We start from the raw sequence: 23803 nt of genomic DNA, 5'->3' as shown, positions 1-23803 counted from the left end.
CCTGAGTCTTCCAGTATTCCTTGAAGACTTAAGTAGCTTGATATTGACTCAACATGTGGTGCATAGTATCTGCCACAATTTTTCCCCATCTCTTAAGACTCTCACTCTGAATCCCCACTTAGAAGAGAAAAAAAAAAGGATATAGCATGTGGGATGCAGGTTACAACATGGAGTTTAGGAAACTCACAGTAGGCAGATAGCTTTGTACATCCTAACTGAAAGCAAGAACTCTTGAGTCTGTCTAAATGGATGACTGGAGAGCTGAAAGTTAAGCTTTCAGCCACATTTCTTTTGTAGCCTGTTTTCCAGATGACTAAATGTGGGAGTTTGTAAGAAGAACAAAATGTAGTCCCTTTTCTCTGGAAATTCCTGTTTTATTTCATTCTCAAAGAACACTTCATTTCTCCATCTTGTATTTTTGTTGAGGTCATCTCAGATTTAACTAGAATTTGATCTCCTTGATGGAGAATCTCCTGGAAAATTGCTCAACTATTCTGGGAAGTCAAGGTTAAGATGCTCCAACCAACTTAGTTTAGTTTCTATTAAAGTGCATGCTTGTGCAAAGCTCCTCCTGCAGCAGTCAAGCAAGATACCAAAATGTGGGTTTTACCTCTAAAAGCCTCTTACTCTTTCTCTAAACACTCAGCCTTGCACGTAGGTCCCAGATATATGAACGTAGTCCCGGTCAGCTGGAATAAACACTTCCAATTGGCTAAAAGTTGTCACCCATGTTGGTCTCTCTGTAACAGTTCTATGGCTACTTTAGTCGGTTTTGCATTGCTATGACAATAGATAACTTGAAGAGGAAAACTGGGTTTGGGGGTTTGGTTTCCTTTGGTTGGGTTTGGTTGTTCAGAATTGATGAAGTTCCAACTCAATGTCAGCTGGTTCCATAGCTTCAAGCTGTGGAGAAGTTGAACTTTGGGTAAGTTGAAATGCATGAAGGGGGTATCTTTTCATGGGGCAGCCAGCAAAGCAGGGGTGTAGATATAAAAGACAGAGAAGGGAGGATGAATAAAGGAAAGAAGGAAAATATTCACGGAAAAGATAAGTTACTCCCCTTGCCATCTGCCTCCTCCGAGTAGGCCCCACTGCAACTGGCCCAACAGAAATCAAGATACTAAAGAAATACTTGTGTATCTCAGCCTATCAGATTATTGAAATATTGAACTGTGACTGGATGTGGTGGCACAGATCTGTAATGCCAGTACTCAGAAGGAAGAAGCAAGCACATCTCTGTTGGTTTCAGGGAATGCCAGGGCTATATAGAGAGGCCCTGGGAGGTATGTCTCACTTTGACTGAGTCCTTTGTCTTCTCTCAGAAAAAGGTCCTTGGGAAATTTCCATTTCTTTGGGGTCCATTATTTTTCTTGGCTGTTTTTTGTTGTTTGTTTGTTTGTTTGTTTGTTTTTGAGACAGGGTCTGTGGTGGTCTATTGGGAAGTGGCACTATCAGGAGATGTGGCCTTATGGAGGAGGTGTGGCCTTATTAGAGGAATTGTGTTACTGTAGGGGTGGACTTTGAGGACTGATAGTGCTGAAGCTGACATATTTCAACGATGGGCATTCCACTTTGTGCTACTTAGGAAAGACTGATTTGACTCTGTTAACACATACTCCGCAAAGCCATGAAAATGTGTGAGTCCTGGGGATTTATACTACCTACCAGCATGACCACCACACAAGGAAAGCCCAGAGGCAAAGACAAATAGGCACTGTACTGTGAACTCTTGCTGAGACTCCACTTACACCCAATTTCTTGCATAAGTATCCTGCTGAAGCTATAGTCAGCCTCACTCTCCCTATAATAAATGCCAGGTTTACTTTGTCTTCTTTGTAGTACTATCCCCTAGTGTCTCTTGTTTCTGCAGCAGCACTGGAAGTATCATTAGTGTGCATGTCCTTATCTCAGGGTGTACTTCAGAAGAATGAGGGCACAAAGAAGAGCCATCCTACCATAGTCACAAACAAGCTCCTTGGGGTTGTTAGAGATGGGCACCTCCCTGAATATGGGCACAGAGCCAGCCCAGAGGTACATAACTTAGCTGGTACTATATCAAATCAATCTGAAAACCAAGACTGACTAAAGCTCTGTTTTCTGTGTTCCTTCATTTCCCTCTGTTGGCCTACATACTTCTAACAAATTATTATTTTTGTTATTGTTATTGTTATTATTATTATTATTATTTTTATTATTATTATTTTCACACTGTGATTCACAATCAGACACTGAAAATCTGTGCACTTTATATTTGTGACCTTAGTTTTGGCATGAGTTCCCTGAGCACATTGATTTTTAGCTTCAAGTTATCTGTTATGGCGTCCCACAATTAGAGGAGAAATCACAATTAGCTAATGCCTCAAGGGTTACTTGTGATTAAACATTCAACAAACATGGGCATCATAAAAAGAGGTTTTTCTAGGCTGTGAGTATTCTCTGAGGTCACTTTTGATCATCGTGTGAACATTCCCCCTTTACTTCTACTGTGCCGTTCCCTGTATTGCTTTATGAAACATTTCCAAGGACACCTGCGCTTGACTTCTTCCTGTTTTATTGGTGCATATCAGGGATTCTGGAGTTGACATCTAAATGTTCAGAGCCTAGCAAAGATAATGGTGCATACTGGGTCAGCATACTGGGTCAGCATTTTGTTTACCTGATGCCTAAACTAACATCAACCATAACAAGACACTGCAGACCTCTGCACTTTAGTTTTGTGAACTTTATAGTTGGCGTGGGTTTCCTGAGCACATGGATTTTCAGGGACAAGGTATCTGTTATGACTTCCTACAATTAGAGGAGCGATCACAAATAGCTAGTGCCTCAATGGTCCATGGTATTTTGACTACCAAGCCTAATATCTGGCTTCATAACTGTAAGCTGCAGCAACCAATTTTTTAATAAAAATATGAATAATAACAACTTTGCTTCTTGGTACAGGATCTCACTATGTATTGCACACTGTCCTCAAACATATTTTTCTTGCCATATTCTCATTAATGCTGGGATTTTCACTACCATATCCAACCAACCAACCAAAAGAAAAAAAACAAAAAACAAAAAAACAAAAAACAAAGACAAAAACAGCACAGAGACTTTTCCCCCCTCTCCCTCCCTTCCCTTTCCTTCCTTCCCCCTTCTCTGCCTTTCTCTGCCCTCACAGCCCTGCCTTGTCCTTCCCTGACCTTCCTTGCCTTTCCCTGCCATGACTTTTCCTTTCTTCCTTTCTTTCCCCTCTCTTCCTCTCCCTTCCCCATAGTCTTTTTCTCCTCTCCTTTCCCTGTCTTTTCTTTCCTCTATCTCTCCCTCTCCCTCCGTGTTTTGACTTTCCATCATAACTGTTCAATTTCTTTTTCTTCCCCCCTGTTATTTTCCTTTTTTCTTCCCCTCATCACCCCTCTAACCTTGTCTCTCTTGATTTCTTTTCTTCTGCCTGCTCCTTTCCCCAATAGCTATACCAACATGCAATCTGGGGATAGGAATAGTTGGAGCCCTAAAACCACCACTGGACACCTGAGGAAAAGTCCATGTGGAAATGAGAGAGAGCTGGGCAGGTGAAGGGGGAGTAGGAGGGGGAGGGGGAGAGAGAGCAAAATCTTTTTTCACCTTAGTTTGGGGCATTGCATTTTATGTGTGGAAATAGATAATCCAAACAGATGGTAAAAATGTAAATGACCAAATACTTGTCATTTTAATAACTGTAGTTCTTGTGCTGTTGTGACCAAAGTACTTGAGAAACAGTGCAAGGAAGGGTGGGCTTATTTTGACTTCTTTTAGAGACCCTGAATCCATCATCTTCTGTTGGGTGAAGTATTGCAGAGTTGCTCAGATTCTAGTTGTGAGTGTTGCAGACCTGAAGGGGATGTTTTCCCCTACAGAGGTTCTGCCCTAGGCTGCAAGAAAGTTTCCTCAATGCCCTGCTTCAGGCTGTAGACAGTTTCTCCACTGTGAAAGTATTACAACTCTGCTCTGGAGGGGAAGGTTTCCTCACTGAGAGCCCCAGTGAACGTATTACAGCTCTGCTCAGAAAGATATCCTGGGAAGCTTGCTCCTAGTTCCTTTCTGACTTCCCTCAATGATGGACTGTGACCTGGAAATAAAATATGAAATTAACCCTCCCCCAGAGGTCTACCAAATATTTTATCACAGCTATAGAACGAAACCTAGAACAAGACATCACTATCAGCACCTACACACAACATACACACACACACACACACACACACACACACACACACACACACACACAGAGAGAGAGAGAGAGAGAGAGAGAGAGAGAGAGAGAGAGAGAGAGAGAGAGACTTCTTCATAATACGGCAAGATTCCAGTCAACATATTTGTTTTGTTTTAAAATACAATTAGGGTCTAGAAACTTCTGTTGCACTGAAACCTGTCACAACTGGCACACCGAGGCCTGTCTTTCTATTTCAGAATCAACAACCAAACCTCATTTTCCTAGGACTACATCTACAGTCTTCAAATCTGAGGGTTTGTTTTCTTCCATGTTTGACTTCCACTTCTCGGTGCTCTGTCACGATTGTCTTTGGGACTCAAGAGGACAGACTACAGATCCCATATCCTCAGTTGCATGTGGCAAAGATACAGAGGACAAATTCTGACAGAAGCCGGAAAAACAAGCCTGGCGCTTTCCTCCTGCAGTTTTCTTTAGAGGGTTGTTTAGTTTTGTGATCTGCCAGCATGCATTTCACACGACAAATACAGGTTGAATGATGACGGGGAGAAAAGATGTGTACATTTGTTAAAGAGATCGAAATCATATTCTAGATTCCTGGGGACAGATTTGGGTGGTGCTGGGATGATGAGTGGCTTAGATTCCTGAACCACTGCAGCCAAAGCTGGTGTGGTAACTCCCTGGTGTTCCTGTTTGCTGAGGGGAGGCACTGTGCCATCAGACACCACACTTAACTCTGAAGACGGTGATACGGTCACCCAATTGTGAACTTCACTGATTATGTGCTGTGTAAATTTTTATAATTTTTTAAACCTCTGTATCTGTATTTGCTCTATTTGTTCTTCTTTGACATGGAAAACCCATGTCACACAGTTGGATGGCAACATGAGGATTAAAAAGATGTGCAGGCCCCTCTAAAAGTCCAACAATCAAGAGCAGCGTTCAGGCTGACAACTGTTCTCATTCATGACTTCAGGCTTACCCTAAATCCCGCAATAAGCTGAAGGCATGGGGGTGCAGAATTTGGAAAAGACAGTGGAGGAAGTTGTCGTCCATTGTCGGTGGGTTCAGAGGTAAAAAATGATGAGACCATGCATAAGCACCTTTCAGAGACTCACCCTTCTGTACCTTGAAGCTGGTCATTCACAGGGCACTAAACACTATAAATAGAGCATGTTAGTGACAGGGGCACTTGCTGAAATTAAAAGAATGCAGCGAAGAGACAGCTTACATACAGGAAGTACATTCAGAGGGATTTTCTAGAGACTGACAAGAGGATAGAGGCCACTTTCCAGTACTCATTCCTGGCTTAGTCCCTGCTTCAGCTTCAGGAAAAGTCAGCTTTCTAATATCAAAAATTGTGTTCCCCACTAAATTTTGGAACCAGAGATGATGTAGAGTTTAGCCTATATGCAGTGTCTGTATGAGACCTTTCTATTACACAGGCACTCCATTTTAATTTTCCCCTAGATTCTCTTTTGTTAGGAAATGTCAGTGTGGACAGTGCATTGAATCACCAAGTTCCTTCTCCATTTGAATTCCAGGTCATAGGAATGACAGGACCAAGGAGATCCATCAGGAATATTTTGTGTGCTCTCTGAAACACATATGCCCAAGGGATAGTAGTGAATGCTGCTGAGGAAAGAAACTATTGCAAATGAGCACGGAATTTAGGTTTGTTATGATAACAGGGGCCACTGCTTTTAGTTTAATTAAGGAAAGATTATCAATTATCCCACAAGTCTGTGGTGTTTTTAATTTTTATGTGTATTTGTGTGTGCACAAGTTTGTTCATGTGTCTGTAAATTTGTGTAAAGGTGTTTCACATGCACCCATCTGCATGTATGCATGGCCAGAAGGCACAGCCAGCTGTTTCTCAGGACCATCATTCAACTTGTTTTGGAGACAGGGTCTTTCTGTGATCTGCAGTTCTAGGACCAGGGTAGCTGGTCAGCAAGCTACCTCTACCTTCCCAGCCCTGGGAATTCAATGTGCCATCACATTGGACTTTCCAAAGTAGGTCAACGAAAGGATCAAATTCAAGTCTTTGTAAGACAAATACTCTACTGATGACACTGTCTTCCCTAATCCCCTGTTATTAGGTTTTAAAAATTAATCGTCAGACCCAAATCTGCCATCACACAGCCATGCAGTGAGACATAGAGAGTCACAAAGCACCTGCTGCAATATATTGACTGTTCTCTACACTTTGGAAGGCTCTCTAGATTTCACACTCTTACTACATACTACATACATATCAGGTCTGACTGCAGCAGACACAAAACCACTCCAGAGACAAAAATCTGTGTCTTGATGTCCATTTCCAATAACTACAAAGCCTTCTTGAAGAAATGTTAGGCCAGAGTAAAAGGCATTGCTACGAGCACCTTATTTCCAGCTGCCCACCATGCATTTGCTTGTCTCTGCAAAGGTGAGATGGCTTACATCTTGCATTAGAGATTCCTAGTCATCCCTATGCATCGTAATCGTGTCCTACACTGACAGTGTTTACCCTGTGAACGTCCTCACTGGTCTGCATTGATTAAGCAACCACAGATTCAGAAGCCAGAAGCCCACAGTAAAAATTCCATAGTGACTGACTTTTTGTAATAGGATACTAGTTACCTCCTACTCTTGAATTGTGGAGTATGGGCAGGGTGGGGACATTTCTCTGGACAGTGGGCAAGTGATCTGAAAGCCAAAAGAGTAAATTACTTAGCCTATGCAATGGTTTACACTGAAGTATTTTAAATCTAAGCACAGACATTGTAAGAAATGTGATGTTCCAAGGAGGTCATCAGATATATACTGGCTTCAAAGAAATTTCCAGGAAAGCAATGTAATACAGATATATCTAGAAAACCTTTCATCTTCTTTCGTAGAAACTATTTTAATATAGCCTGTTTCCTGCATGAGTCCTGACAGGTTGAGATGTAATGGTAACAAGCACTTAAGCTTATGTGGGCTCCAAGATGCCAGGCACCTACCTTCTCTTTGTTTTTCTTCTGCTATTTCTTCATTATTTTCAGTTGCAGAGGATGGACATTTTTTACAGTAAAATGCAATGTGTTCCTATTTACTCAGATGTTTGGCAGTCCATGTCTCTCTTTTGTTGCTAATTCTAATCCTTGTCTCAAGGAAATAAATTCACAAGGTAACCCTCAAACATGTCAATGGCTTGGCTAAATTATATATTAAGATTCTGTTCCAAATACGCTGAGTTAAACCCTGGAAAAGATGTCTCTTCTGAATTTCTTTTTTATATCCTATCTACTTACTCAGAAAGAAATTGTTTACTTGCTTGTCTCCATGGTTCCTATTGCTATGGGAGCCAAGGGATTGTATTATAAAGCTCTGTGTGTGTGTGTGTGTGTGTGTGTGTGTGTGTGTGTGTGTGTGTGTGTGTGAGAGAGAGAGAGAGAGAGAGAGAAGAAGAAGAAGAAGAAGAAGAAGAAGAAGAAGAAGAAGAAGAAGAAGAAGAAGAAGAAGAAGAAGAGAAGACAGAGACAGAGAGACAGAGAGAAAGGCAGAGAGGGGCGAGTATGCAGGATTAAGGAAAATGATTTCAGGCCCCGGAATAAATAACTTTTATAACTAGGGCTTTAATTGGCAGAGCATTGTCACAGAACCTGATTGCTGTCTGTCTCTCAAGTCATATTGAAAGAGAATGAGGAGATAAGATAAGATGGAAATACAATTAGTTTGTCTACAGGAGTTCACCTCACAGGTGTTGGTGTTTTTAAAACAAACAAAACAAAACAAAAAACCAGAAAAAAAAATGAAACAAACAAAAACTTGATGGTCCTTTGCTTGCTTAATTAAAGTATGAAATGACTGTTGCCTTCATCAATCATTTCTGCTTCCAAAAAGCAATGATGGCTATGGGTAACTAGGGCTGCAGTCAATTCCCTGGGGCTGAAATGGAATGCTATTTACCAGAGCACTTGAAGGACATTTTCTATGCTGAGAGCTATATTTCACTCTGCAGCCATTGAAAGTCAAGAGAGTTCCAGCTGATGCTTTAACTGGCTGGTCTTCTTTGAAAGGCAAGCTGGAAGAGAAGCACAGGCTGAATGACAAGGACTGAGTAGCGTGACTCATCACCTAGGTGATCCACTGTGATATTTGTCTCTAAGGGGCTAAAAGGTAAAGCTTTCTTTTAAAATTACCAATTAATTTTCCCAATATGTTTTAGGGTCGGTACAAGTACTCCATTTCCCAGAGCTGGTCACTGAGGCCTGGAAAGCATCACATTTTCAGAACCATTTAGCAAATAAACAATGGAAATGGAGAGAGAGAGAGAGAAAGACAGACAGAGAAAGAGAGAGAGAGAGAGAGAGAGAGAGAGAGAGAAAGAGAGAGAGAACAAAGGAGAGACCAAATTTTGGATAGAATGAGGATCTCAGCTAGCAAACTGGGCTTTTATTTCCTAAGCATTTCTGGCTTCAGTGCAAGAACTGAACTGAACAAAAGCATGTGGGCTCCTATGACCCTCGAGCTTGCTTTGGCTGCAGTGCTTCTGGGTGGGAACATTTCTCTGGACAACCTGAATATCTCACTGGTTAATCATTACCTTCTCATGGGTACTTCCTGTTGTAGTCACCTTATTCTTTTTTTTTTTTAAATATAGTCAAGGGCTACTAGCCAAATGTTGCCCCCAAGCTCCCTGAACCAATCACATTTTCTTCTCTCTCAGTTTCAAGGGGTTTTTGGCTCAACTCCAAACCACACTCACCCAGGCAACTAGACCTTATACCCTCAGTAGTCAAAACGAAGCAGGTGTTTGTGGAGTCAGCTCTTGGAGCTAACCTCCTCTTTGAGACATCAATTTGCATTCACAAGGCCACTGATGACATCAGCAGTTTTGTGCTATGGAGGTACATTTCGGAATTCACCAAGAAGGTGTGCAGAATTTAAATGTTTTTCATGAGGTGTGTGGGCCAACTTCTCATTCAGGAGAAGAAATGTGGTTTTGAAAAAAAAAAAAAACAGAAAGAAGTGGGAACAGAAATTGCCTGACAGCCTTTCTCCTCAAGGAGGTTGCTCTCTGGCCAGAAGGGAAATGAATATAACACAAATGTGAGTCCACACAGCATGAACAATATGGATGCTCCATGGGATTTTAAAGGCACAAACAAGAAAATGTTGGAAAATATTTTTACAGGAAATTGCCTTCATCTGCATGAAGATTAAAAGATAATCAAATGTGCGTAAGATTGTTTATGTAATTAGAAATGCATATATGTAACTCCACTATTTTATAACTTATTTATAAGTAATGTAGTAACAACAAACTCTTCATCTTTTAGAAGTCATCTTCTACATGGTGAAACAGCTAAGCTAGACAGAAAGAGCCTGTGCCTGACTGAACTTTTACAGAAAGAAAATGTAAGTTTTCTCTCTCAGCATAGCACTGTTATCATCAAAATAGTCATGTCAGTATGCATGCAAAACATGCTGTTTTAAATTTTTCTTCATATTAAATACTAGATTCAAAATTATGTTTTCATGGTATTATGTAATGTCCTTTCTAAGAAATAGATCAAGTAGAGAGATAGCATTTTACAAAGTCCTTGTTATTGAACATTTTATGTTCTTCCAAGTTTTCTCTAATTAACAATGCTGCAATAAAAATTATAGACAGACACACAGACAGACAGAGAGATGTATACAAACACATATATCACTGTCTCTCATATACTTCCTTTCTCATATCAAAGATGTTAGTATGAGTGATTTTGAGGACAGAAAACCGAAAGGAGCAAATGCAGGGTAAATAAAAAATGAAGTTTAGAAAAAGACACTGTATAAATTAGTGAATAAATGTGTTATGAAAGCTTGGAATATCCAAGATACAATTTACAGACCACATGAAGTTCAAGAAGAAGAAAAACAAAAGTGTGGATGCTTCAGTACTTCTTAGAAGGGGGAACAAATAATCGAAGGAGCAGATACAGGGACAAAGTATGGATCAGAGATTGCCACACCTGGGGATCTATCCCACATGCAGTCACCAAATCCAGTTACCATTGAGGATGCCAAGAGGTGCATGCTGACAGGAGCCTGATATAGCTATCTCTTGAGAGGCTCTGATAGAGCCTGGCAAATACAGACGCAGATCCTTGCAGCCAACTATTGGACTGAGAATGGAGTCCCCAATGGAGGAGTTAGAGAAAGGACTGAGGTAAATGAGGGGGTTTGCAATCCTATAGGAAGAACAACAATAACAACCAACCAGATACCTCAGAGCTCCCAGGGACTAAACCATCAACCAAGGAGTACACATGGAGGGACCCATGGCTCCAGCCACATATGTAGCAGACAATAGGCCTTGTTGAGCATCAATGGGAAGAGAGACCTTTGGTCCTGGGAAGGCTGGATGCCCCAGTGTGGGGGAATGCCAGGGCGGGGAGGTAGGAGGGGGTGGGTCCATGGATAGGGGATCTCCCTCATGAAGGCAGGTGGTGGGTAGGATGGGATTGGGGGTTTTCCAGTGGGGAAACCAGGAAAGAGGGTAATATTTGAAGTGTAAATAAAGAAAATATCCAATAAAAGAAAAAGAAAAAAAAGAAAAAAATGTGTGTAACGTTTTACTGCTGTGAACAGACACCATGACCAAGGCAACTCTTATAAAGGACAACATTTAATTGGGACTGGCTTACAGGTGCAAAGATTCAGTACAGTATCATCAAGTTGAGAGCATGGCAAGCAAGGCAAGTGCCAGAGGAGCTGAGACTTCTATATCTTCATCTTAAGACTGCTAGAAGACTGGCTCCCATGTGGTGAAGAGGAGGGTCTCATTGCCCATCCTCACAGTGACACACTTCCTACAACAACAACCTATTCCAAGCAGGCCACACCTATAAATAGTGCCACTCCCTGGGCCAAGCATATTCAAACAATCACAAAATGCAAATAACTCTGTGTTCTATTTTACATTTAATGATAATAGATATAAGAAGGAAGACAAAGAAACAAATAGGAAAATAACAATCAGCAAATTCCAAACAAAAACAATGGACATTCAGAGACTGTATATTATTTCCTGTTGCTGTGATAAAGCATCATAACCAGAAGCAGCTTACAAAATAAAGAGATCATTAGGGCTGGGGTTCCAGAGAGAGTCCAGAATGATCAGAAAGGCATGGGCGGAGCAAGAAGCTAAGAAGTCACATTCCAACCACAGCAGAGCAGAGACAGCAAACTGGATGTGGAGCCAAGCTACCACTTCTCAGAGACCAAAGCCCCATCTTATTTATTTTGAGGCAAGGTCTCCCACTAAACCAGTGGTTCACATTTCATCTAGACAGGCTGGCCCGCAAACGTCCAGGATTTGTGTATATATCTCCATCTTCCCGTGCTGGCATTACAGGCATGAACCAACACACAACTATCTTTTACATAGGTGCTGGAAATGTAAAATCATGTCCTCACAATTAGGAAGCCAGCACTTTTTCATTAAGTTATCACCATAGCCACCTTAATCATTTACATCTTCTATGTCATAAGAACCATGTGCTGAAAGCAGATTCTACTGCATGAGACCATAAAACAAATCAAATTAGAGTGTGTTCAGAGCCCTTCCTAACTGTAAATTTGACTCAGAGGATATACTCCAGAGAAGATGAATTAAGAGGATGCATAGAGTAAGAGGAATACATTTATTATAAGGTACTACTAGCTCATTCAATTTTGGAAGCTGATTCATCCCAATGTGTGTTGTAAGCAAGCCAGAGGCTCAAAACAGAAAACTATATAGTTCCAGTCCAAATCCTACCAGATCTGAGAACCAGATGAGTGGATAATACACTGCAGGAACTAGCTGGCATCTCAGCTCAAGGTAGTCAGGCAAGGAGGCGGGCTACCCTCTTGCAGGATCAGCCATTTTGTTCTTGTCATACTCATTGTCTAGGTGAAAACCACTCAGAAGAGGAAGGGCAATCTGTTCTATAGACACTCCTATCAAATACCCAAGTCATGCAGAAATTTTCTCACAGACACAGTCCAAATGATAGCTGAGCAGGTGAGTGGGAACCACACGGAACAGTCTAGTCAGTCCATAGAGTGACACATCATATATCTATTGCTTCTCAGCATAACACCAGACACATCTTAGAAGACAATCTCTAAAAAGCCAAGTAACATGGGTATTCTTAAAAGCAGATATAAAAGAACTTGGACCCCAAAGTTGAAATAAAGAACCAAGGAAATGGTATTTTAAAAAATAAATAAAAAATAAAAGCAGATGCTGAACATGGAAAAAAAGTATCATCCCATCATTCTAGAGATAAGGCAGATTGATTGAATACCCTTGTTTCCACCTGAGTCAGAAACATCAGCAGTAAGGGAGCTCAGAGAGCAAAGACCACTGCTGATGACCTGAATGAAATGTCTGCAGTCCGTATGGTAGAAGGGGAGAACTAACTCTTGTGGGTCATCTTCTGACCTCTACCTGCGGTAACATATGCCTGTTCTGTCTCTCTGTTTCCCAGTCTCTGTCTATGTCTCTGCCTCTCCCCCCCCCTCTCTCACACACAAATTATTAATAAATACATAAATAATGTGAATTTAAAAATTTGTAAAAGGAAATGTAACACATCTAAGGAGCGTTACTCTCTGATTCTTGTACTTTTTGAAAGCTCTTAGACTTGGCAAGAAACAGACATGACTTTCAACTTCACACTCAGTCTTTATGAGGTTGAGTGAATCTATAAACCATGCCTTTTCATTTATTTTATTTTATTAAATTTGCCAGCAATGTATTAGATAGCATCATGGCATTTTGAACAAAGTGTGTTTTACTAGATTTTCCTCCTCACTCATCTTCTTGCCCACCTCACAAACTCCTTATAACTTCTCCCATCCTCTCCTTTCATGTCTTATGGATCCTTCCTCCCTACTTTCTCAGCACCTTTTTCTACCCTCCCATAGTCTCATCTCTAGGTTTCTGGATTTGCCTACAATGGATTAAACCATTTGCATACCTACATGTATACAGTCAAAGCTAGAATATACATATGCAAGAAAGTATGCAGTTTTGTCTTTCTAAATTCACATCTTCTTACCTAATATATAAATTTTAACTCTATCCATGTTCTGAATCTTTCATTTTTCTCTTCACAGCTGTATAAAACCCCTATTGCACACATTTACTATCTGCTCATCTGTTGGGAGATGTCTAGGTTGGTTTCAATTGCTTACTATTGTGAATAAGGCAGCCATAAATTGAGATATGCAAGTGTCTCTGTAGTAGAATATTTAGTTCTTTGGGTAAGTGCACAGGAGCATAGCTGGCTCATATTAAAAAAACAGTTTTTGAAAGGGCAATACTCTTGTGTAGGATGATAATAATGGAGAATATAGAAAATTACTTGTAGAGTTGAATTAAGAAATGTATAAAAGTATTGATTTTAATTGGCATTGTCTGCTATATCAAAAGGCAGTTATGGGGCTAGAAAGAAGGCTTAGCAGTTAAAGGTTGTTGTTCCTATAGCAGAGAACTCAATAGCAGGACTCAAGTCTGATTCACAGAAATCACGTTAGGTGGCTTACAACAACTTGCAATTCTAGCTGCATGGGGGATATGATGAAATTATGGGCACGCACATATGTTTTAAGTCTTTTGTTACAAAGTAGCTCAATAATATTTTTCTTAGTTTTCTAGTTCTCTAGAGTGAAAGTCCAAGATCAAGGTCTTTTCCAGAGAGAGAGAGAGAGAGAGAGAGAGAAAGTGGGGGGGATGGGAGAGAGAGGGAGGAGGAAGGAAGGGGAGGGGAGGGAGAGAGGAAGAGAGAGAGAGAGAGAGAGAGAGAGAGAGAGAGAGAGAGAAGACAGAGAGACAGAGAGACAGAGAGAGACAGAGACAGAGAAACAGAGACAGAGAGACAGACAGAGAGAATAAACTTTATTCGAAATTCCTGAGAGGCATTGATTTTATAGTATCAAGGCCTGTCCTTATAGTCCTTTAACTTTGTAGGAATTTCTTGCTAATCACTGACAGAGAACTAAGCAGTTAGTGTTTAATAATGAATTGGGGGAGGTGAGCACAATTCAGTGCACAACAAATATTTAGTACAGCTTCACAAAGATGGCAAATATTCTAAACTAGTGGTCTCTTTCCCAAACACAATCCCTACATAATCCTTTTTCTCCATGGTGCTAAGCCAGGAGGAGAATATCAATTAGGGAACTTGGATTGAAAAGTAACTGACAACACCAATTTTACAGATTGCCAGAAGGATTAAACTCAGTTTGCATTTTGCATGAAAATTCACTTACTCTTTTCATGTTGCTTTGCAGTCTCCATTTTCTATTCAACATGTCAAGAACACAATTGTCCATTTTGCTAAATGTAACTGTGGGCCCCTTAGTTGGTACAGAGCATTCTAGCTTTTGTAATGACTCTATAATTTATTCATCTGTTCTTCTGTTTTGGACATATCTCTGATTGATTCATTATTGTGTTAAAGCTACAAGGAACATCCGGCTACACACACACACACACACACACACACACACACACACACACACACACTTGTATATGCTTATCTTAGGCTTGATCAGAAAATTTAGTGAAAGGCCATCCACACAATTCACTATGCATCACTTTGGAAGCATTCTAAATTACTTTAGAAAGCATTCTTTGACTTTCCACCATTCTCTCACCCAGGACCTTTTTTTTCCCCCCTTCTCCAGGCAAAAGCCACATTTTGTTCTCTTTCCAGGCTGTTACTTCTGCAGATAACCTTGGCACTTACCTTGCTGGGAAGAAACTATCCACTCCTGCAAAGTCACTTATTCAACAAGCAGACTTTTAAAATTAAGCACAAGAATTGAGAGACTGTAGTTGATGTGTGGATTCCTCATGTTAATAAGATTCAAATTAAATGCAAGCTGTAGGCCAGAAATAAAAGGCCACCAACGAAGAGTGCCAATCCCCCTTTCAATCAACAGGGAAGGTGCTTGCTCTATACCTGGCTGGCTTTTCTGTTTGATTGTTCCATACCCAGCCCCCAACTCCCTGCCTCATCACCCCCCAACCCCCGCCATAATTGTACCTTCTTTTCTATCCTTACACTTATGGCTCAAGAGGACATAAGAGATTAAAATTCTTTTTTTTTCTGGCCAGAAAAGATGTGGAGAATGAAATAAAATCACAAATTCTATACTTTGAAAACAACTGTGGGAAAGGATCCTGGTTTACCTTTGTAAACCTCCACACAGTCAGACAGTGTGCTACCTACTGATCTTTACAGCATCTCCTGGAGGAATTTTCCACCTAGACGGAACTTCCTAAAACACATCATTGATAAATAACCTTTTTTCAACAATCTTTGCCAAATGCTTTGTGAGACCTGCGTCTTGTTTTCCCCAACAAAATTGTTTCATACTGCTAGTCTCCGATGCCCCAATTTCTCATTTCTCTCTCTCCTCCTCCTCCTCTTCCTCCTCCTCTGTGTCTCTCCCTTCCTCCCTCCCTCTTTCCCTCTCTCCATATCTCCCTATCTTGTGTGCCCCACTATAATTATAAACAATCCACACTAAGGCTTCTAAAATACTAGGGTGTAGGCTGGTAAGATGGCTCAGTAGGTTTTTGGCAAGTCTTACTAAATTGAGTTTGATGCCTGGGAACTACCTGGTAGGAGGACAAAACTGATTCCCATCAGTTATCCTTTGACTTTCCCATATAAATCAAGACTCATCCCTCCACCCAAACATGCACATAAATAAAAATGTAATAAAAAATCAAAATGGTTAGTTGTTAACACTCGTAGAAAGACATAAAGTGAGATACTGGCTTATTGGCTTATCGCAATTTCATAAAAGCTGAGTGGATTCAAGAAACAAGCAAAAGTACTTCAAAGATCCTTTCTGCACAGCATGTAACGAGCTACCATCATGTTAGGCTGCGGAATGGAGGAAGGTCAGTTGGCTGCGTTTCTCGATATATGCCACTGTCTACTAATTTCATGTAATTTATAAAGAGTTTATAAAGTTTTGATAACTTCAGTGTCTTTGTAAACTCTTCAAAGGGTTTATGCCAACACACACATTCCCTCATGAAAGCATTTATGCTTAGTCATGCAAACTTCCTGTTGAGTAAGCAGCTGTTGAATATATGCTGCACGTTTTTCTTACGAAGCAAGCCTATTGCTTTTCTCTTCTTATACCTACTTTGTTTTGTTTTCGGGTGTCATTTATCCTGTGTACAAGTGACAGTGTCAGGTAGTACATTGAGCACTGAGGGTGATACCATAAGAAAAACAAAGAACCTATGCTTCTTGTGCTGACTGCAGTCAGAACGGAAATTAGAAACATACATGACATACATTTACACCAACAACCTCCGCCCACTAACACCCTGGATTTTGTTATTACCTGGATGTGTTCTACTTCTGCTGTGTTAAGCATATTCCCCAGCTTTAGGAAACAGCAGCCTTTCCCTTCTGTATAACAACTTATTTATTTGTTTGTTTATTTATTTATATACTTGTTTATTTATTCCAGAAATTTGAAACAAATTCCCAAAATACCGACTCTGACCACGTCAATAATATGGATTTATAGGTCTCCCTCTCATTCATCTGAACTCCATCTCAGAGAATTGAGAGCAAGAGGAAAGAGGCAGGAAAGAAAGCTGCTTTGCAGATTTTGTTACCAGGAAGAACACGTTGTACCACACTAGCACTCAACACATGGCCTTTGGAAATCACAGGTGAGGTTTATCTGGAGGTTTGTAAAGTGATGGGACAATCCAATGCTTGGATTTCCCCCCCTTAGTTTGCTTAACATTTAGGGTTATTCTGATTGTTTAGTGCTTTTGCCAAGGCTACAAAATACAAAACAGGTGAAGCAGCTAATAAGGTAAGAAAACTCTGATTAAGTTCTGTGAGGATTCAACAAGCATCGTCCAGGTTAATTGAATTTTTATAGATTAATTCCCTCTTCTGTATTTGAAGAGGTTTTTCCATTTCGGAGCCCACAGCCAAAGCAGTGATGGGCGAAATGAGAAACCCTAAACTAGATAGATGGTCTCCGCATCATCCCGGAGATCACGGTCCTCTAGCAGGAGACAGGAACTGTCGGGAGGAGACAGAATGGATTTCCAGCCACTTTTGAATATATCAGTAGGAATTCAGTACAAGTGTCTGACTCAGTAGCAGAAAGTCAGCCAAACTGAGGCTTAACAGACTTCACTGCTGAAAGAAGTTTAGAAAGATTTAGCTCAGTGGTACAGCGCTTGCCTAGGAGGCACAAGGCCCTGGTTTGGTCCTCAGCTCAAAAAAAAATTTTTTTTTTTGTTTTAGGCAAAAGTCCAGATAGTCTGAGCTTTTCACATTCGAAACCCATGCAAACCAGGTGCTGTAGGAAAAGAAGGTCAAGGTGTCAAGGTCATGCTGCTCTGAACCCAGGGCTGCTCTGTGTTGCTAAGTCTCAAATTCCAACCCATGTAGTGGAACATGTATGTTTCAATGGATATTTCTTCTGAAAAGTTTTTGGTTGACAAAAATTGGGGAAAGAGTTCAGAGAGTCCACAAGCACACTTCCTTTCTATCTTTCATACACCCATTTCCCTCTGTTTCTATTTTGAACCCATAATTTTGTTACCATTGATGGGTCAAATTTAAACATTAGAGTAACCAGTGTGCTTTCTATAGGATAGCTATTGTTGAACATTCAATGGATTTTGAAAAATGTATTATGATGTCAATCCAGCAAGACAGTATCCTACAGAATTACCTCATTGCTCTTAAATCCTGCTGCTTAAACCCTTGTCTCTTCCTCCTCATCTCCACATGCTGCCCCACAGCAACCCAGTGTGTCCTTGCTCATAATGTTGCCTTTATGAGAATGCTATGGAGGTAGAATCACACAGATCAGATTCTCTGTAGACTGGACAGGTTCACAGGAGGCAAGATTTCTTCCCTTCCATGTCTCTTCATGATTTGATAGCATCTTAGTACTTGAGTTTTTTTGTATTGCTGTTATTGTGTTCTGAGAAAAATCATTTATTAACATGATTCCATAATTCTTTAACTTTACAATTAAGACTATTAAATAATATTGTATCAATTCTTTGGTAATTTCTTATAATGTATTTCAATCATATTCATTCCAATTCATCCTTCTAACTACTCCAAATTCCACCCATATTTAGCCCTCAACAGTAGGTTTTATTTTACTTTTTAATAACCATTTAATCCATTTTGTGCTGACCATATACATACTCATGAATGCAGCCTTACCTATTGGTGTATTCTGTTCCTATTAGGAGCTGTACCCTTAAGAAAACTGACTCTCCCTCCCCAAGACAACACCAACTGCCAATTGCTTCTTAGTTTATTCCCATTAACTTATCCCCATTCAATGATAACAACTTTTATTTTAATACAACAGCTAAATAATACTAAGCTGTATAAAAAATGTCTATTTTCCCATAAGACTAAAGGGTACTCTCAAAGCCTAAAGACTATTTCCAAGTGTTGACTCTTCTTTCCTTTTGCTCCAGAAGGGACATGTGTTATCAAATTCATTTGTTGAGAAAAAAAACTGGATTGCGTATGGCAAAATTTTAGCATATGATTGACAGAATATTTTCTACCTTTTTCCAATCAGGCATCAACACAACTTCCTTGCATCTACACCTCTAAGGCATGAAGAGTCTATTTCTTAAGTTTTTGAATTTCATAAAGTCATGAATTTTTTCCAACCACCTGTATGGAAATGTTCATGACATTCTCATTCTCCACAAAGTGTTACAATATCATAAACAACCTGTCTTGCAGGAATGAATAAATTCTAAAGAGACACTTATGTTCTCCTCTGGCAACATAACTTAGGCAGGAGAAACTTGTAGCCATAAAATTGATATTATAAATGTTTTACTAATAAACTTGCTTAGGAAATATTAAGTTATAGGAAGTTGAATTTAACTAAAGGGTTACTACCTCTAATATGACTGGGAGATAAATAGTACACTAACCAGACTTGTTAGAAACCTTCGAAGAAATATTTTGTACCATAATTGAAGTTTACAGTTGCTGGGAAAGTTTCTGCTAACGTTTGTTTAGAAAGATTGAGCTCCAATTAGAATCCATTCCCACAATGAAAGGAGAAAGTCCTGACACACAAAAACCAGCAATGTACTGGCTGGTTTGTGTGTCAATTTATACAAGCTGAAGTTATCACAGAGGAAGGAGCCTCAGTTGAGGAAATGTCTCCATGAGACCCAGCCATAAGGCATTTTCTCAACTAGTGATCAAGGTGGGAGGATCCAGCCCATGTGGATGGTGCTGTACCTTGGCTGGTAGTCTTGGGCTTTATAATAGAGCAAGTCAAGCAAGCCAGGGGAAGCAAGCCAGTAAGTAACATCCCTCCATGGCCACTGCATCAGCTCCTGTTTCCTGCCCTGTGTGAGTTCCAGTTCTGACACCCTTTGGTGATGAACAGCATGTGAATGAGTAAGCTGAATAAACCCTTTCCTCCCCAGCTTGCTTCTTAGTCATGCTGTTTGTGCAGGAATAAAAACCCTGACTGAGACAACACTGGAACTCAGATCAAAGAATATAACTCTAAGAGTCAAACCAACTCCCACCCGCTCCCAGCAGGGTTGCAAGCATCACTAACTCCAAGTCTGCATTAAGTCCTCTGTACTCTTCTTAGGAAAAACATAATTTTCCCGGTGGGCAAGACTACCCTGCAAAACAACTACTTGAAAAGAACAACAATCTTACACTTAATAACACTGGCAGAATCTTGGATATGTAATTCTTTCACATGTACTAGTGACCAGATTTGCAGTCTCCTGTCTATTTAAATAGTTCAGAGTGTAACTTTCAGTGGTAATTTGAAGGAAACTTAGGAATGAGAGTGTACATGGAATGGGTAAGTCTAAGGGCTACAAAATCCAGTAAAACTTTCTATGTGAGACCGCTTGCTTTTGTGTATTTTCCAAAACTACTCATTTTCCTTCATTAATCTCATTAATAAGTGTGTGGATTGATTTCTCACCAGGAAGGTATATCAATTCTACAATAAAACTCAAGAAATAAAGGACATTAAGGCATTAGAGTTTTCTCCAGAAATCTTTTGCTGGGAGAAGAAATGGTTGAAACTTTGTGGGTTTCTTTTTTTTTTTTTTTTTTTTCACTTCCAAAAGGTATTTATGTAATTCTCCCAAAGGGAGACTATTCTCTCAGACACCGAGGTCTGAGAGAACAGGTGAGGTACAGGTGAGGTCCTTAGAAGAGCATGGGATCTTGAATTAGTGGTCCCAGTCTCTGCAGGGCCTGTCTGCCTCTGGGCGGCAGTTCCCTGGGGATCAGGGGGCAGAGTCAGCGCTTGGAAAACTGACCCCTCTTGGAAGCAAGGCTCTTTAAGACAGTGCCTGATATAGTCGCTGCTTCTCGATGAAGAACTGAAGAAGTAAGTTACGGCGGGAGGCCACTCTTCAAGAAGTAGGTGGACAGTGTCCAGTGGAATAGACAATCCTCTGTTTTCTCCTTTTTACATCGAAAGAGGCATCTGAGTTGGGGCTGTTCCCCCTCAGCCCTTTGTCATTCCTCATTTTCTGGAAGGATGGCACAGCCAGGAGCCAGGTCACTCCTTTCATCTCAGCACTGGAGAGGCTACGGCAGGAGGATTGCCATGAGCTTGAGGCCAGCCTGGGCTACACAGTGAGACCCTGTAGGTCCATAGTATCATCAGCTCCAAATCACAGGTCCATCCTCAGGACCTGTGTAACTCCTCAGTCCTCTCAGTGATTGGGGAGGGCTGACTTCCTTCCATGATGTTCTGTGATGTGGAAGTGAGATGAAACCTTTCCTCCCCAGGTTTCTTATGGTCATGGTATCTTACCATAGCACTAGAAAGCAAACTGAGACTCTGATTGAGCGATTTCCAGACACGCTTTCTGCCTGATTGGCCCTTACGCCCAGTTAGTTGCCCAAATCTTTTGTCTTAGTCCGCACTCGGTAACAGATTGTTAGACATGTATCTATCAACTCATCAAACATACTCAGAGTGCTTTCTGTTTGCCAGGCTTGGTTGGCAACACCCGGCATTGAAGAACGTAAGGCAAATAGGAGTCTGAGGTGCAAAAGTTACGGAGTCATGTGATACAAGCTCGGGGCCAGCCATGGGGTCTCCCCAACTTGAGCGCCCTAGGGATTTGAAGAATGTAATCCTCGTCTGTTTGTCTGTGGTCTTCCTTCCCAGCTAGGCGACACAGCCTTACTCGTTCCTGTCCCTTCCTCCTTGCTGTCACACATTCACAAGCATTCCGTCTGGTCCAATGTTTTCCGTAAACTTTCCCCTGCCCAGCTGCTTGGGAATCCCTGGAGCACTTTTGTTAATTGCAGCTTCTCTGGTCCCACTTAGTAAATTCACTTCTGGGGAGCATGGAGCAGAGCCACCAGACCACTGCTAACTCTGACCAATAAGGGAAGAAGCAGATAGGGACGAGAAAGGCCTTCCCATGCACCTCCTGGCTCTCTTCGAGAGGACAGGCGGAGCAGACACTGGAGGGGCTGCCTGCAGGAGCACGTGCTTACCCCTGTAGGAAAGTGACCAGCGTCTTCGCTGGGCCTTCTTGGCCCTTCCTCCTCTGACGCTTCTCAAGTCTTCTGCACTGCTTGCTCGGGGAGCCGTAGGTGGCACTGTCAATACCCTTACAATGGGTGCAGGTCTGGGTATCAGTTGCAAATAACTTCCCCTTCTCAGTGTTGGGACTCCTGCTGGCTTGAAGTGGTGTTGGTCTCCATGTCCTGCCACACTCTCTGTGAGTTCACATGTTCATCCGTCCTGTTGTGTCTGGAAGACACTGTTTCCTTGGAGTCCTCCATTGCCTCTGGCTCTCACAATCTTTCTGTCTCCTCTTGTGGATAGTTCCCTGAGCCCTGAGGGGAGGGATTTGATGAAAACATCTAATTTAGGACTGAGTGCCTTAAGGTCTTTTACTCTGCAAATTGTCCAGTTGTGGTTCTCTATGTTAATTCCCAACTACTACAAAAAGATGTTTCTTTGATGAGACTGATCTATTGGTATAGCAGTATGTCACCAGAAGCCATTTTATCGCTGTGTTCCTTTATCAGAATAACAATAGGAGGTTTTCCCTTCGACTCATGACCTATCAAGTTCTTGGCCACTTTAACAGTGTCAAATATGGATTCCATCAGATGGAGTGGCTCTTAAATCAATAAAATGGTTGGTTGCTCCCATAACACTTGGCTGCTATTGTACCAGCATATCTTGCAGGCAGGTCACTGTTGTAGGTTGTAGGGTTTGTACCCTGCTCCCTTAAGCTTTAGAGGATGCTGGGACCAACCACTTGTCTTCAGTTCCAGAAGAATGAGGCTTCACTCCAGCAGCCATGCTTGACCCAACTGGATTAGATATCACTTTGTGGGTTTCTTAAGGAGGAGTTTGTCTGCTGGAGAAAGACATTTGACTTGTCATGTGACCTTGAAGTAGAGACTTAGACCTGAAATTATGAAGGTCACTAAACCACGCCTTGCCCCGCTACTTAGTCATGCGTATTTCTTGCTTTCTATTTAAACCCTACCCTTACATCAGGACACCAAATATTGACTAGCATGGGACCATTGGATGCCCTTTTCCTTCTTCCCAATGTTGACACATTGAATAACTCTCCTTTTCCCCCTTTGACTATTAATTTAGCTCTTTCAATTAGCTTAATAGGGATGGAAAGCTTAACTTGGCTTGTTAAGGCACAGGCTATAACCTCTGAGCTCTGAAACAGTAAGTCCTTTCACTCTCTGCTTTTAACCACGGCTCCCTCCTAACTCTGCTTCTCACTGTTGCTCCATACATCTCTGTGATGCAGACATGTTTTGCTTTAGTCTCCTAATGTGTCGAGTGTCTACTTACTTGTTCTCATGCAGCCCTTTTTCCTCCTTCTGATCTATCATTGCTTCCTATTAATCTCAGTCTTTCTGACTATTATTGAACATTTTCCTTCCTTTTCTTTTTATTCCTATGACTATATTATATTTCCATTTTTGGCAGTGCCAATTCGTGGTCAATTTCATAGTCCTTTAGTTTTCTTGGAAACATTGTACATCATGAGATTTTTTTCTCAAAATTATTTTCCTTCTGCTCTCTGTGTCTGAGATGTATTGAGTGACTGGTAATGAAGTTTAATGATTTCCTTGTCTGTGTTTTTATATCTTGTATCATATAAAATCAGTTTACATCTGCCATCCAGTGTGGTACAGGACATAATATGGTATAGTGCCGCACCCAACCTCGACCAGCAAGGAAGACACGACCACAGGAGATCTTCTTCAAGCAGTTTTACTCAGGAACCTTGATACAATCTTTTGACCTCTATCTCTTCTGACTCTCTCTCCTCTGACTCTCTCTCTTCTCTGTCCTCCTCCTGGGGAACGCCCTGCACCACACTTAAATAGCTAGCATTGGCCAGTCCTAGCAAGCCACGTGGGTCATGTAGATAGGCTGTCACTATGCGAAAGCTAGCAGGCCAGGCAGACATAGCCAAATAAGGACTTGTTTACTGCAAGGAGCGCTCACCATTGGGAGGGTGGAAGGTGGAAACCAGTGCCATCTTTGAGGCATGGCACGTCGCAGCTC

At 41.1% G+C, this 23803-nt stretch overlaps 1 long non-coding RNA gene across 1 annotated transcript in view; it reads right to left on the bottom strand.

Moving 5' to 3' along the window:
- The window catches only part of LOC134486802 (uncharacterized), a 71432-nt gene extending 56368 nt beyond the window's left edge, over positions 1 to 15064 (bottom strand). Inside the window, exon 1 of the long non-coding RNA XR_015686029.1 lies at positions 14950 to 15064. This is a non-coding gene — a long non-coding RNA (uncharacterized LOC134486802). The remainder of the gene's footprint in view (positions 1 to 14949) is intronic.
- Positions 15065 to 23803: the final 8739 nt, after the last annotated feature.

This window comes from Rattus norvegicus, chromosome 4 (assembly GCF_021556685.1).
Source record: "Rattus norvegicus strain SHRSP/BbbUtx chromosome 4, alternate assembly SHRSP_T2T, whole genome shotgun sequence".
Classification (NCBI taxonomy): Eukaryota; Metazoa; Chordata; class Mammalia; order Rodentia; family Muridae; genus Rattus; species Rattus norvegicus.
The sequence above is the reverse complement of the archived record's forward strand: the minus strand, read 5'-3'. Positions and strand labels throughout refer to the sequence as shown.